The 15,648-nt window shown below is 53.6% G+C and overlaps 1 protein-coding gene and 1 pseudogene across 1 annotated transcript in view; one reads left to right on the top strand and one right to left on the bottom strand.

Moving 5' to 3' along the window:
- The window catches only part of Nek6 (NIMA related kinase 6), a 71,275-nt gene extending 57,527 nt beyond the window's left edge, over positions 1–13,748 (bottom strand). The window contains exon 1 of the mRNA XM_042678717.1: positions 13,634–13,748. The gene's annotated coding sequence lies outside the window, so the exon portion shown is untranslated. The remainder of the gene's footprint in view (positions 1–13,633) is intronic.
- LOC122107152 lies at positions 3,322–3,499 on the top strand (annotated as a pseudogene).
- Positions 13,749–15,648: the final 1,900 nt, after the last annotated feature.

Below are 15,648 nucleotides of genomic sequence, written 5' to 3'. Positions count from 1 at the left end.
CAGGATGGCCACAGGAATGGTGGCCATTAGCTAAGCAACTGTGAGCCTTGGCTGAGTGTGACAAGTAGGGAAATCATTTCCTTGAAGACACATGGAGAAAGCAAAGCCACCAAGAGCCCTTAGCAACCCTGGGCCTTCCATAGAAGGCAGGATGTTAAACCCTCAGCCACTGTCCTTTGGGGAAGAAAGAGATCAACCCCCCCGCCCACAGGCAGCAGGCGAACCCACACCCAAGTCCCCACGGATGCTGCCTTCCCCTCTGACGCTTGCCCGGTGCTCTGTGCAGTGGCCGGACTGACCCCTTGTTTATGAGCCAGAATGCCAGCTCCGTGAGGACAGAGACTTTGTCCCCGTGTCTTTGAACATCAGATAACTGGTGATTCATCAAGAGGGAGGAGGCAAGCGTGGGCCTGGGCTGAATGACTCCCCACACGCACCCAGTGCCCCCAGGAGGGCTCCTGGGTACCCCAGAGGCAGCACAGCATCACCGGTCAGCACAGTGTCACTGCTGCTTAGTGCCTGCTCCACACCTTTGGAACTGGGAGCCACGCTCACTGACACACACTCAAAAAACGTGCCCAGGGACACGAACCGATGTGACTCCACACTTTACAAATCTCAGGTCCCCCAGGGAGCTCAAGACACAGCCAGAAAAAGGCAGAGGTGTGACTCATCCATAACATCTGCCCCCCTCACTCTCTCTCTCTCTCTCTCTCTCTCTCTCTCTCTCTCTCTCTCTCACACACACACACACCAAAAACGATGCTTCTGGGCATGCAGAAAGTACTAGCCTTTCAGTCAGTGGACTTGGGGTCAAATCGACTTATCAACTGTGTGGCTTTATAGCTTAGGACCAGGACTTTCTTCTCTGAGCTTTTCTTATCCTCATCTGAAAGACAGAGCCAGCCTGGAGTGGTGAGGATCATGACAAAGCCAGGCCCCTGCTGCACAGGAAGTATAAGTAAGCTTTACTTCCCTCTCTTAACTCTCTCATCATGCTTTGGTGACCATGCATCTCGTCTAGATGGCTGCCTATCCTGTCCTGATCTCAGGGCTGGGACCGGTATGGGCAGCTGGTGGAATCCGAGCTCCCTGCCCTCTCTACCCTGCAGGGCAGCACCTGCTCGAGGCTCTTCCCAAGCAACCGCCTCCTGCTCATCTGATGTCTGACCCTCCTCAAGCCTAGGACAGGAAGTCTGGGGGGTTTTCAGTGCAACAGTACCCAGCCACAATGAGACAGTCCAAGTCTGTGGTATGTATGTGGCACAAGAGGCCCAGGGTAGGAAGGGAAATGTACAGCCTAAGTGACAGGGTCGCCCCTGGGCCAGTGGCCTGCTGAACAGCAGAACTTGCCTCCCAGCAGGATCTGCCCCAACCCACGTAGAAAACTGATCGTGAGTCCTGCTCAGCTGGACATGCACAATCACTGGGAGTGGCCTCATCCTTTAGGGCTGGCCAGGGAACAACACAGTCACACTGGCCTGAGCCCGGGGTGCCGTGCCCAGTGTTTGCTGTGCTGACTGCCCTTGTGTTACCGTTGAATGGGTTTTTGAGTGAAGTCTGGTGGAAACATGGAGCGCTGTGGAGTCTGGAGCCTCAGCTCAGGTGTCCCCAACACCTCTGCAACTCAGATGCCCATGTGGGAGGGTTGGGGTCAGGTACACCCCTACAGTGAGTGACAGGATGGGGCTCAGGACTTACCTGTGAGATGTGTCTCCCGAGTGTCTCTGTACTCAGGAGCATGACATGAAAGACCAATCATGGCGGGTGGTAAGGATTGCCAGGGAGAGGAAAAACCAGTTTCCTGACCCATCTTGTTTTCTGAGCAAGAGAATCTGCATTTTGATTTGACTCTGGGCCCCACAAATTACACAGCTGGCCTCACCTTGTATTTTCCTGATCCTCTGACACCCTCCCTGCCCGGCCCCCACCAGCTGTGGGGAGATGGAGACAGCCCTACATCTCTGCAGAAGCAGAAGAAAGACACCACAGGGTGTGAGACTGTCCCCATCTGAGAGGTTCCTGGACAGCCCCACATGGGGAAGAAGGGGGTATATTTGTTGAACTTCTATGGCTCTTTCATATGCCCCATATCCTTGAGCCCTGGTGGAGCACCCAGGATGCCCGGTGTTAAGAGAAACAGGACAAAGGGAGCTCACTGGTCTTGGGGAACAGCTGGATCCCAAAGGCAGGGGCACTGGAGTCAGCCCTGGGAGATGAGCAGGAGCCGAGCTGGCAAGGTGGGGACTCCTGACTTCATCAGCAGCTCCTACCCTGTTCCTCAGTAAGACCCAGCAAAGGTGGGGAGGGGACAGGGCCCTCACGGTGAGTTCCCTCGGTGACTGCAGAACTATAATGGAAAGAAGGGTGGAGCGGTGGGAACCACCATGTCCTGTGTGGGACAACTGTACAGCTGGCTGCAGTGGCTCCTCCCATCCCTCCCTGCCCTCCTGCTTCTCAAACGCCATCACGAATGACCACCTCCCAGCCCAGTGGTCGCTCCTTGTGGCTTCTGCTCCTACCTGACACTTTACAGACCTCACTGTCTCTTCCTGTGATGTCCAAAGTCCAGTAGGTAGGGAGCAAGGGGAGCCCAGATGTGACCTGTCACCCATAGAGCAAAATGACATAGCAATTAAGGGCTTGGGAGGCTGGCACTGGTGGTTCATGCCTGAAATTCTAGCTGCTTGGAGGAGCACTGTAATCTGAGGTTACCCAGACTAAAAAATTTCAGAGACCCCCTCCCTTTCTGTCATAGCTGGGAGTGGTGGCGCACGCCAGTCATCCTAGTTAGGAGGGAGGCTGAGATTGGGGAGATCACAGTTCCAGGCCAGCCTGGTCAGAGAGGTCCATGGGACTCTTATCTCAATGAAGGTAGCTGGGTATAGTGGTGTGTGTTGGTCATCCCAGCTCGTTTACTTTACCAAAAGTAAACGGAACATGGTCCAGACACATTCCTAGACGTGAAGTGAGACTCTATCCCAGAAATAACCAGTATAGCTAGGTACCAGTGGCTCAAACCCATAATCCCTACTAGTCAGGAGACTGAGACTTGGAGAATCAAGTTTCAAAGTTAGCCTCAGCCAAAAAAAAAATCCTTTAGACTCCATCTCCAGTTAACTAGAAAAAGCTGGAGATGTGGCTTAAATGGCAGGTGTCAGCCCCTACCAAGAGTGAGCAAGCCAGGCAAGCATGAAGCCCTGAGTTCAAGCCATAGTATTGACACAAAAGGAATGGAGCCATAGCTCAACAGTAGAACACCTGAGTCGCAAAGCATGAGGTGCTGAGTTCAAACCCTAAAACGAATCAGCCAAAAAAAAAATCATTTCTTAAGTCTGTTTGACTAAGATCGAGTACAGTATTTGTTGTTATCAGTTTCATATCTGATGTGTCCACTATCTGAGGACAATATGTCACATTAAGATGGTATTAGAGCTGGCTCCATCCATTCCACACATAAAGTAGGTACTGCAGTACTTCTGGGAATAGTGAACCAAAAAACGAAGAGCTTAGGACCCAGAGTCAGTTCAGCCGGGGCTCGATCCTTGGCCCCTCCCCAGCTGTAGGAAGATCATGGGCTGGCTGTGGGCCTCAGCTTCCTGCCTTTAATGTGGCATTAGTAAGAGTGCCATCCTCTTGGGGGGCATGGATGAAATGATGCCAGCGAAGGGGAGGGCTTACAGAAAAGTATCCAATAATTGTCAGCTATGCCCTGGGCCCCGAAACATCACATGAGAATTCCCGGCATCACCTGCCACATCTCAGGATGGCGAGGATCCGCTCCTTCCTTCCTTCCTCCCTTCCTTCCTTCCTTCCCAGCACTGAGATCTCTGCTCCCAGACGCCCCTCTCCCCGCATTGTTACAGCGCATCAGCCCATAAATATTTAAACAACATGTCATCAGATTATTATAACATATGATCTATAGCACTGATGTGCTGCAGTCCTGTGCATTTGGGCTTCGCTTTCAGAATATCGAGACATAAAATATTTATGTATTTAGGCAACCACGAGATCTCACATTCTGTCTCAAAATGCTGGGTGGTGGCAAGACGCTGAACTGAGATGCGATGTGTGAAGGGGGATGCCTTGTTCTCACATCCGTTCCTGGGGCATCTGGATTGTTTCTAGATCATTCCGGGGATGCTATCACGTGGCCTGTGAACATTGACTGAATGGATTTTTCATAGAGGGCTAGGAAGAAAAGAATTCATCAAACTACCGCAGGCTGTGCCATTTTTCTACCTGTCTCCATAGGTCTACACACAGTAGGTGTGCAGCAAATATCCAGGGGAAAATGACTAAGCCACTGTGTGGCTGGCACAGAGCAGGGATTTGATAACAAGTGAATCCTATTTGAGTCCATCCTCTCGGCCCAGCTCTAGGCTGGCATGACTGGGGCCTGGTGTGCACTGCTGGATATATGGTCATCAAAGGGATTGCTAGGTAAAATTGTCACCAGATAAAAAAACTTAATTAGTTGATCAATTAATGTGGGATAATGACTTGCTATCAGCTGGTCTACATTACACTGTACATGACCCTTCTCCTGAGAAATGCAGGCTCTCCAGTAACCTGTAGTAAGTGGGAAAAGGGCTTTTCTGTGTAATTAAATATCTCCACGGCTAACATTAGCACATCCCAGTGACCATATGTCCTGGAATTTGCAGCGTGAGGGATTTCAAAGATGTCATCCCATAAACAATCTGAGCATCCAAACCTCTCTGATCCCAACAGCCAAACTGCATCTTCCTAAACACCTCTCCTGTCCCCAAATGGAGTGTCCTAAGCACTTTCTCAGACCGATGCCCGCCGAGGCACCGGGAAGCACTCTCCTTGGGTTTCACTACAGATGACTGATCCAGGGTTGTGCAAAGAACAGTTGTTAGCTTGGATGACAAGTATTTTCTTCACGTGTTTTCCAGGACAGGAGGGCAGGGATGTCCTTTGATCCTGTGTTGCCCACCCCCCACTCTGTCTCAGCCTCTGGTGGCCAGCATGGACCTAGTCCCACATTAGGCTCAGCAGCCCCTTGCAGAATAGCTCTGTGAGCTTGGACACAAGTCTTGCTCATGTTGGCGATCCTAGCGTCCAGTCCACGGGTGGCACAGGACCCATTGCCCGTTCTTCCTCAGAGAAACCACAAGTGCCATTCTGTCTCCACCAGGCAGGCCCCAAAAGCAGCTGTCCCCACTCCTGTTCCCAGCCTCTGCACAGACAAAAATCCAGTCCTCATTTCCTCTGGGGCCAGCTGAGCAGGCTGGCATTGAACACAAACACAAAGGGCCACTCAAGCTCCTAGGAGAGCTGAACAAAGGAAATGGCCTCTGAGCTAGGACTGTCCAGCACACACTTGGGGTCCTGGGTAACTAAGTCTAGGCTGGTCTCACTGACCCACGAAAGCCCTGGGGGACAGGGAGGTTGGCTCCATCTCTACCCACTGCTTCTCAACATGGATCCTTCTTTCCCCGAGGATCTCGCCCTCTGGAATCCACCCCCCCCCCCCCCCGAGGCCCTCCCCCTCCACACCAGCAAGGAACCTGCTTTTTCTTTTCTTTTTTTAAATTTTTTTTTTTTTTTTTTTTTTTGAGTCCGGTCGTGGGGCCTGAACTCTGGGCCTGGGCGCTGTCCCTCAGCTCTTCAGCTCAAGACTAGTGCTCTACCACTTGAGCCACAGTGCCACTTCCGGCTTTTTTTTTTCTTCTGCTTATGTGGTGCTGAGGAATCGAACCCAGGGCCTTAAGCATACAAGGCGAGCGCTCTACCACTGAGCCAACTTCCCAACCCCTGCTTTTTCTTACAACACCAAGTTCCTGCTATCTGGGCTAGGGTAGAATTAGGGGGCAGAGAGTCCTGCTCAAGGGCTGAATCGCAGCATCTGTGCCCTGTGGTGCTCTGGAGAGTTGAATCGCTTCTCCTTCCCCAGACAACCTCACAAAGGATCCACTTTCCAAGCCACACTGTGTGCTACACAGAGAATGCAACATTAGGGCTGGGGGGGGCCACTGGGGGGAGCAGGCTTAGGGTACACAAGGCCCTGGTTTCAATTCCCATCATGAAAAAAAAAACTACTGCTTTAAGAGAGTAACCATCTGCTCCAACTCTCCAAACCCTTCTGCACAGACCTCAAGAGTCATCTCTGCAAAGAAGGGGTACAGGAAGGAGCCCCCATAACTCTGGACTTGTCAGCCCTTCCACACTTAGGTTCCACCCACAGGTTGAATATCTCCCTCAGCTGAGCCCAGGTGTGCTCAGATTTTGGAGTCCCTAGGATTTGGGAATATTTACATATACTTTATTAGCTGAACGTCCCTAATGTGAAAATCTGAAATGCTATAAAGTCTGAAGATTTTGAGCATTATGTCAACATGTGGTGTTCAGAGAGTGCCAGATAATTAACTGAGCTCCTACTATGTGCCAGGTGCCAGGCTGAGAGCCGAGGATGAGGCTGTGGCCACCGGACACGTTTCAGCCTTTGGAGTGTGTGTTCTGGTCTGGAGGCTGACAGCATCGCAGCACAGGGTCTTGGCAGCACAGGGTCTTGGCGCACGCTGCTCTGTCCAGGTGCCTGGGATGCCCCGGGCCTGGCCCCTCCTCCCTATGACCCAAAGCAGACACTTTCTCCCACTCTCCAGAGCAGCCCCCAGGGGGTCTCCACACTGCCTTCATGGTAACAGTAACAAGGGCCAGACATCCAGCCTCAGTTTACTCATCTGTAAACTGGGTGTACTGATATCCATGCCATAGAATTTTTGGGTGAATAAAGTGAATTCATGGACGGAGAAAAGTTGGACGAGGCCATGATCCAGCCAGGGCCTGGCACAGAGGAGCCACAAAAAGGATCAAAGCCTGCGGAGTGGAGGAAGCTCTTGGCCTCACATGAGGTCCCAGACCCCACCCCAGAGCCCACCTGCCCTGAAGTCCCTCACCTCTCATTCTGAGGCCTCTGCAGAACTTCATGACTTCCTCTACTTCTCCAGAGACTGAGTCTCAGAGATGCCCCCTGTAGGGTCCTTAACACTCACAAAGGGGTGGAAACACAGCTTCCATCCCTGCCAGGGGGGGAGGGCACAGGGTTGGGCAAGGGTCTTCATGCCCCGCTGAGCACCTGCCCAACCCAGAACACTGGGTGGCTTCTAGGATGCCCAAGAGGGAGAATGGCCAACACCATGGCCAATGTGGGCATGTCAGGTTAAAAGTCCACTAAGTCCACTTCCTGACAGTGAGCGCTGCTTCTCCCTCTACCCCATCTGCCATGATACAGGCTGCCTTGACTGGAGAGGAGGGAGAGTCAGGTGGCTGACACCCCAGCCTCCTCTCTGGGCCTCATCTGTACAAGGGGAGCAAAGCAACCTAAATTAAACCTTTCTTTTCTCTTTAGTGCTGAGGACTGAACTCAGGACATCACACACGCTAGGTAAGGGCTTTGCCACTGAACCACATCCCTTGCACAAAGTTTTTAAAGTCCCAAGGTTGGGGTATACAATTACTTATCACCCCAAGAAAAAAACCCAAGTCTGAGCCCTCGCCCCTCCCCTGTGACCACAGTCTGCTTTCTGTCTGCCCTCTGCTCCCCACTGCCCCCGCCCAGGTTTCTCCAGCCTGGACATTTCCTGTAAGTGGCTTTTCTTAAAATGACTCCTGAGCAATCCTCCTGTGTAAACAGGTGAGGCTGCCCCTCCCGCCTCTGGAGCTCCAGGCCCTGTCCTCTTTTGAGAGGCCTTGAGCGAGGGCACTGGCTAATTCCAGGCCCCTTTCCTTCCAGGATCCAGATCCTCATGTGAGTTTGTAAAGCAGATCACCCCACACAAGACTCCTGACATTTCCTGCTCGTCTTCCCGATAAGCCAGCAGAGGCTGGACTGAGAGGCTGGCACACAATGACTACCAGGACTGAATGTCCACACCACTGCTGGGACCTCACTGGACATATGATTTTGGGGGGGTTGGAGGGGTCCCTCAGGCGGAGCCAGGCCAGTCCTATCAGAAGCCACCTTCCCTTCAGAAGACAAGGGCTGCTCCTGGCCCTAAGGCACAACTAGGACCGAGGGCACCCCAAAGGCCTAAGGGGGAGACGCGAACGCCTGTGGACTCCCCAGGCCGCACTGTGTGATCCTCCATGAAGCCTGGCAGAGAGGGAGAGACCATGACAGCCGTTCCTGTCAGTGCAGAGCAGGCCACGCTGTGTAAATAATTAACAAAACATCTGCCTCGCTTCACAACACGCCGTGGCTGACACGCTCCGACCTCCTGAGACGTCCAGCCTACACGAAAACCAGGGCCTCGGGGGCCTCGCCAGGATCAGCAAATGCTCATTTCCAAACCTTTCCCGGAGATGCCAGAGGGCACTTCAATCCTACCTCTTTTCAAACCGCCATTTCCTTCCCTTGTGTGTGTGTGTGTGTGTGTGTGTGTGTGTGTGTGTGTCCTAGTCACAGAATGGTGCCTTGGAGGCACCTGGAGGGGGGGGGGGGGTCCTAGGATCCCTCGCTAGCTTCAGTCCTCAATGCAGGGTGGGATGCTCCCAGCACAGCCTGTGTTCCCAGCATGACCCTGGGGAGGGTCCACTGGGATGAAATGCTTTCTCGTCATTTCGGGGAGCATCTGCCCATCACGAGGTGTAGAGAACTTTGCATGTACTATTTCCTTGGGTTTCTTCCCTCAAGTCTTACAAGGCTATGATAGTGTCCCAGGAGGAGAAACTGAGGCTGGGAACAAGAATTGACTTGCTCACAAGTGGGGGACTCGGGGGTCATCACACTAGTGGCAAAGCTCAGGTTCTTGACATGGTGCTGAGTGTCTTGTCTTCCAAGGGCTTTTGGTTCTTTTCTGTAAAAATGGGCACCTTGGGGTCTGGTGCTGGTGGCTCACGCCTGTAATCCTAGCTACTCAGGAGGCTGAGATCTGAGGATCATGGTTCAAAGCCAGCCTGGGCAGGAAAGTCCATGAGACTCTTATCTCCAATAAACCACCAGAAAACTGGAAGTGGCGCTGTGGCTCAAGTAGTAGAGTGCTCACCTTGAGCTGAAGAACTGAGGGACAGGGCCCAGGCCCAGAGTTCAAGCCCCATGACTGGCAAAAAAAAAAAAGGGCACTTGGGGAAGATGTCAAGAGTCCTTTAATCCGAAGGTCCTCCAAAAAGTGACCCACATTTTTATATGATGTTCCTTTCTGGGTAGTAAGGCCACAGAATTGCCTGTTCCCGCCTGGGCTGAGCAGAGCTGAAGGTCACTAGTAAAGTACCTGCCTCCCACTGAAGGCTTTTTCCCAGAAACCCTCAGTTTGAAAGGGTTTGAGGACAAAGGGTACCGGCAAGGCATTGGACAAAGGGGTCGTGAATGAATTCCAACTCTGCCCACCACCACCTGCGGGATGAATTCCAGCAGCCCCAACCACAACAGGACAGGGAGTCCCACTAAACAAAGCTCCGAGCGTCTGATTCTGAAGACTGAGGGTTAAACATTTGGGAGAAATGCAAGCTCTGCAGGCAACTTCCCGCCCCCTTCCCCTGTCAGAATTCCTTCACACTCTGTGGAATTCCTACACAAAGCCCCCTTTTTATTTTCCATGTCACCATCATGCAGATGTCTAAGAGAAAGAAAGAACAGAGAAAGAAAGAACAGCAGTGGGTAGATGAAGGCCACTGTATTCACACACTTCAGCCCCACCTCCAATTCTGACCACCTCTCCACCTTCAATTCTGACCCCCCCCCCCCATTCATGTGCCCATCTTCAAAGCCCAGGTCCAGGGGTAGTGGACGGCAGGTTTAGGGTGGCCAGCAGGTTTAGGGACTGCTATGCTCCTACCAAGTAAAGCCAAGAAGCCTGGCTGCAAGACTGGCATCTTTTCCATCAGACCACCCTCGAAGTTACCTGTGGAAAAATCCAGAACCAGAGTGGAGCCTGTGTATGTGGGTGTTTTCACATAAGCAAGTCCTGTTAGAGAGACAGGTGTCAAAACTCTAGATCACACTCTTACACAGGAAATGACAGCACCAACTGACGTGCTCCAATGTGGCGTCTGTGTGGACATCGAGTCTGAAAAGGCCATTGGTTTATTTCAGGCTTGGCTAAAAGATGGAACTGTGTGTGTGTCACCCAATTTAAGACAGGAATCGGAGAAGTGGCCGGGTCTGGTTTTTTTCTTTTTCAACTAACATTTTCCCAAAGTTTCTCTACCATTTACGCAGGCCTCAGAGATGAAGACAAACACCAAGGCTACCATGGCCTCAGCGATCAGCTGCTAGTGTGGCCCATGCACTACCCACTCACTGCAAAGCCCTTCTCAGACACCCAGAGGTGCTCAGACAGCCTCCTGGCTCCAAGGGAACCCTGTTCCCCAGAGCTTCAAGTTCCCAGGTGACAGCCTAAAGAAACTTCCAGAGCACATACGTTTTGTTTCCTAAAAATGATGTCAGCAAAAAAAAAAAAAGAAAGAAAGAAAGAAAAATAAAAGATAAAATTGTGGAAAACAAGGCCTATTTTTACCTCCCCAAATCACAAGCCAGACGGGAGAGAAATCCATCAATGCCAGAAATATGGCTGAGCCTTCGCAGAAGATCTATTATTTCACACCTCAAATTAACGCATCTCGGAGCAATTTGCAAATGTTCATCAATTTGCACAACATCCTTGGGAGGAAGAGAGGGAGACCTCTTTTCAATAGCAGAGGACACGCACGGGGGCCCGGCCCAGCACACGCAAGTCCACACACAACACACCTCACCAGCACAGGGGCACAGAAAGCATGATAGCAAGGGAAATGACTGTGGGAAAGGGACAGCCTTGGACTGAAATGACAGGTGGCCGGAAGCCTTCACAGAAATGATCACGTTGCCAGATGCTCAGAAAAGAGAGTAAAGCCCTGTGCATCCAAATGCACCCCCAGCATTGGCATATGGGGTTCTTTCTGGGACAGAGTCTGGTGTTTTTGCTCCCACCTGTATCTAGTCTTGGATGATTAACCAGTATCCTCCACCCTCCACCTCTCTGGCTTGGTCCAACTCTAAGAAGAGGAAGAAAATAGGATTCTTGCTTTTGACAATCGTTTTGACACGTTTCTTATGAAATCAATCCTTAGCCTTTGAAGAGGAGAGACAAACTATGAATTTCAGCCCCTTCTCTCTGGTGGCTCTGGCCCTGAGCATGGGGTCAATGGTACCAGAGGTGCAGGACTGGACCAAGGAAGGCCAGCGGCCTTCAGGAAGCCCTCTCCCACCAGGCTGGAGCTCAGCCTGTCCTCCAGGAACTTAGCCTGCCATCAATCCCTTGGCTTTGCAGCATATCAGAAGAGGAAAGCAGAGAAAGGAACTCGATGTGGTTCAAAGATAAGAACTTCAACCCTGGATCAGATATGGGTTCAAATCCTAACTTTGCCATCTGCTAGCTATGACCCTGCTTACTTTAGTTGGTTAACCTGTCAGTAGGAGGATTACAGGCTCTTTGCTGAGGCAAACCTGGGTTCAAATCCGGGGGCTACTGCTAATGATGCAATCCCTCCATCCTCCGGTTTCATCTCTGAGCGCTGGTGAGTGGAAGCAGTAAAACAATCCATTTGAAGCTTTCAGCACCACTCCTGACACATGGCATATGCTCAATAAATGGGCACCTTTAGTCATAGTGCTACTTCAACATCTCGGTGACTCAGTTTCTCATCTGTTAAGTGGAGGTAACTCCTGTCTCATGGTGAGAATTAATCACCTCCATGTGTGTTCAAGTCTCCAGCACCAAACCTGCGCACCTTAGAAAATCAATGTCATGTCCTGGAGACAATGGAACAAGGAAGGGCTGCAAAGGAAGGCGAGTGACCCAGGATTTGGTGGCTATCCTCTCTCCCTTGCCCCAGGATGCAGCTTGATTGACCTCTTTGTGCCTCTGTTTCAAACTAAAGGTCACTTTCTGCAGCAGCAAACCACTGGGAGGGTTCCCCCAGGGACCCCAAAAATGTCTCCTCCGCCTTTTCTCCTCCTTCCTTGCTCAATCTCATCAGAAATGCCACCTGGTAAAGCCAGGAAGTCCATTTCTGGAAACCTGAACAGCTCTAAATCCAGACCAACCTGGCCGTTACTGAAGTGTGAGACTTGCTTTCTGTGGAAAGAGAAATTACTTTTTTAGTCATTTCCGAAGCAGACGGGACGCAGAGGCTGAGGAACCACAGGGACCATTTTAAATCCTGAGCCTTTTCTTCTGGGAAGTTAGGCAAGAACCTTCCCAAATGTTTGCTGTGGGGCTCTCTGCCAGGGAGTGACTCACTCTAGGCTCCCCACAGGCATATTTTATTTGGGGGTGGGGGATCTAAGAGGGGCCTGGGCCTGATGGAGGAGGGGAGGGAGAAGAGTTCCAGCAAACCCAGAAGGGCATTTTTCTTTCTTTTTCTCTTCATTTTTAGGGACCAAAAAAAAAAAAAAAGAGAGAGAGTGAGAATGTGGGTCATTTTTGTTTTTGATGTCCAAAGTTCACTAGTAAGTGCTTCAAGTGGGAAGCTTCCTGCCCCTTTCAATAAAAAAAAATGTTTCTGCCATTAGTGACCCGGGGTTTTGAAAGAGCCTCTGCTTCCATGGTCTGCCTGGACACACCAGACTCCAGAGATGACTTGCCCTGCAAAGAACATTTCTCACACACACACACACACACACACACACACACACACACACACACACACACACAGTCAAAAACAGCCTGGACAGCCCTCAGGAGAGTGGTGTCTCAAGCTGGCTGTGCTCCACCAGTTTCTGATTTGGGGGGCTCACACTGGAACCCAGGCGAGGTACAAATAAAACAGGTCAATATTGCCTTCTTAGCAGGACAGGCAGTCCACACAGTGTCTGGGGACCCTGGGGTCTGAACCCCCAAGCCTGCTGATAGCATCAAAGTCCAGCCTGGGTAGAGAGACCCAAGAACAAAGCCAGGGAACCCAGAGGGCATTTGGGAAAACTGAACACAAGTCCTCCAGTGCCCACAGGAGATGCCCAGCACAGCCCCCACCCAGCCTGCATGGCTGCCACGCTCTGAGCTCCTACGATTCCACCCGTGCCAGGCCCAGCCACGACCCTCACCAGGCCGAGCAGCCCTCCACAGCGCCCTGGCACCGGGGTCGGTGCCCTGCCCGTGGCACACGCTGCCCTGGTGGGCGGGGGGGGTGGGGGGAAGGGGCAGCCTCAGCAATGGACGCCCTCGTGTACAAGCTGCACACGCACTTGCACACTTCTGCCCTCACGGCTCCCACGTGGGCACACTCAGACACGTGGGCACACACAAACTCCCTGAGACCCACACCGGGCCCGCGCTTGGCACACACCGGTTGGCCCACCGTAAACTCTCCATAAACGGACACAAGGGCGCCGTGTCCGTCTCCCACCCCCGCATCCACACCGAACGACCCCGCCGGCCCCGCCGGTGCTGCCCCGCGCACCCCGCCGCCGCCGCGGGGACAACTCGGCCTCCGGGGCCGCGGACCCCCTCGGCCCCCGCGCGTCCACGCGCGCGCCCGCCCGCCGCGCGCTCCCCGGCCTCCCGGACACGCGCCCGCGCCCACGCCGGCCCGCGGGGGTGGAGGGGGGAGGCTGGCGACCCCCGCGCGCCTCCCGCGGCCCGCGCCGACCCCCGGCCCCGAGCCCCGGCCCCCGGCCACTCACCGGCTCGGCTGCCGGCGGAGGACGGCGCGCGGGCAGCGGGTGTCCGGCCAGAGCGCGGGTCCCACACGAGTTGGCGGCGCCGCGGCCACTCGCTCCGTCCGCCAGGCTCCGCCGCCGCCCGCGCGCCCGCGCGCCGCCCGCCCCTCCCCGCGCGGGGCCGCGCCGCCCTCTGCGCTCGCTCGCTCGTGCGCGCGCCCGCCACGCAGGCTGCGGGGGGGGGGGGGGGGCGCTGCGCTCGTCCACGCGGCACCGTGGGTTTCTGCTCCAGCAGTGACCCTACCCCCTCCCCGCTCCCCATTTCAAAGGTGGGGAGACTGAGGCCCAGATTCGTCCCATGGTGATTGGCCCATTCACCAGCCCTTGCCGCGTGCCAGCTGAGTGACCGCCCGTGTGGCCAGGCCCTGCTCCCTGCCCTCCGTTCTTGGCTCCCCTTCCTCCAAGGGACCCACACACACACTCCCCAAAAGGGGGGCCGCTGGCTGGGCCAGCCCCGTTTCCACGCCTGCGGCTTCTCCTGCATATTCGGCCCTGTGCTGTGCGCCCCAAGTCTGCCTAGAACCAAGGTCGCTGACCTCGGCCAGCTGCCAGGGTGGCCAAGGTGCTGGGCTGGACAGCAGGTCGATGCCCACCGAATGAGGCGCTTCGGCACACTGCGATCTGGAAGAGGGAGGCCACAGCCTGGAGATGGGTGCCAGGCCCACCCCTTAGGCCTCTGATAGTCAAAGCGGCATCATGCGACCCTGCGCCCATTTCACACATGGAGTTAATGAGGCTTTCAGAAGCAGCTCAGGAGCGCGCATCCTTCGGTTCAGGGTCACCCAGGTAATGTGCGTGGTTGAGCTGAAGCGTAGGCCTGTCCACTGGGCAGCCTGGCCTTGCCTGGGGGAACGCAGTACTCTGAGCTACGGGTGTATGAAGCAGGAAGCAGCTGGCCCCAAAGGACGGAAATGCAGATACCAGAACCTAAAGTGGGATATGGCTCACCCTGAGAATTGTTTGCTCATTCAGTTGAGGATCTGTGATCCCCTTACCTCACACGGTAGACATATATTACAACAGATCCTCATAGCTCGCACCTGTAATCCCAGCTACTTGGGGAGGTGGAGATTGTGAGGATCATGGTGTGAGGCCAGCCCTTGGCCAAAAGCATGACCTTATCTGGGGGGCTGGGGGAGGGGGAGTAAAAAAGGGGTTCAAACCCTCAGTACAGCCTAAATAAATAGATCAATAAATAAAATCACTGAGAAGTGAAACACTAGAAATAAACATTGCACAAATAACAGAAATAGAAGGTCTAAGATAGTGCCTGGCAGCATGACTGGGGATCAATCATACGGGCCTTACTGGTGCCACACACAGTTCATTTATTCTGTGTGTCTCTGAGCATCTCCTAGAGGTGCCATTCAGGCATTCCAGGCCAGTATGACCAGGTGGGGTGGGGTAGGGGGTGGGGCAGAAGACACTGGAGGTGAGTTTGGGGGAGAAAATCCAATGGTACCGAAGGGAGAAGGCCACTCTGGTGAGAGAACTTGGGGGGAACTGAGAGTAACTAGGAGCCTGCTGTGTGCTGACCAGGTCCCATGCTCTAAGAACCATCCTACTAAGCTGCAGAGCAGCTCAGAAGTAGCATCAGACCCTTGGAAGGGGGAGTGGGTGGGAGGTGGGAGTGGGGATGAGGGGCATGTTAGTATTATGCTCACCTTGGTCCTCGGCTCCACCCAGACCTAGAGTGGTCTCAATTTCTGGAGTTCCCTCCATACAGCTGGCCCCTCCCTCTCTCCGCCCAGATCCACCTGAACTCCCATCCCACCTCACTGCCTACCCCCAGATCCTCCTGCTACCCAGATGGGGATGGAGGCCACGTGCTCCCTCTTGGGGGAAATATGGCTCCTCTAATAAAACTCATAATAATCTTTCTCCTGTGCCTGCCTGCCTCTGTGTGGTCCCCTGGGATGGATGTGTGGGATCCTACTTCTGCAAAGGACGTTCCAGTTTCCAAGACCTCACCAATTTCT

The sequence above is a fragment of the Dipodomys spectabilis genome, unplaced genomic scaffold, assembly GCF_019054845.1.
Source record: "Dipodomys spectabilis isolate Male_0828 unplaced genomic scaffold, ASM1905484v1 ptg000046l, whole genome shotgun sequence".
In the NCBI taxonomy this organism is placed as follows: domain Eukaryota; kingdom Metazoa; phylum Chordata; class Mammalia; order Rodentia; family Heteromyidae; genus Dipodomys; species Dipodomys spectabilis.
Note: the sequence above shows the minus strand (reverse complement) of the source record. Positions and strands in the feature narration are given on the sequence as shown.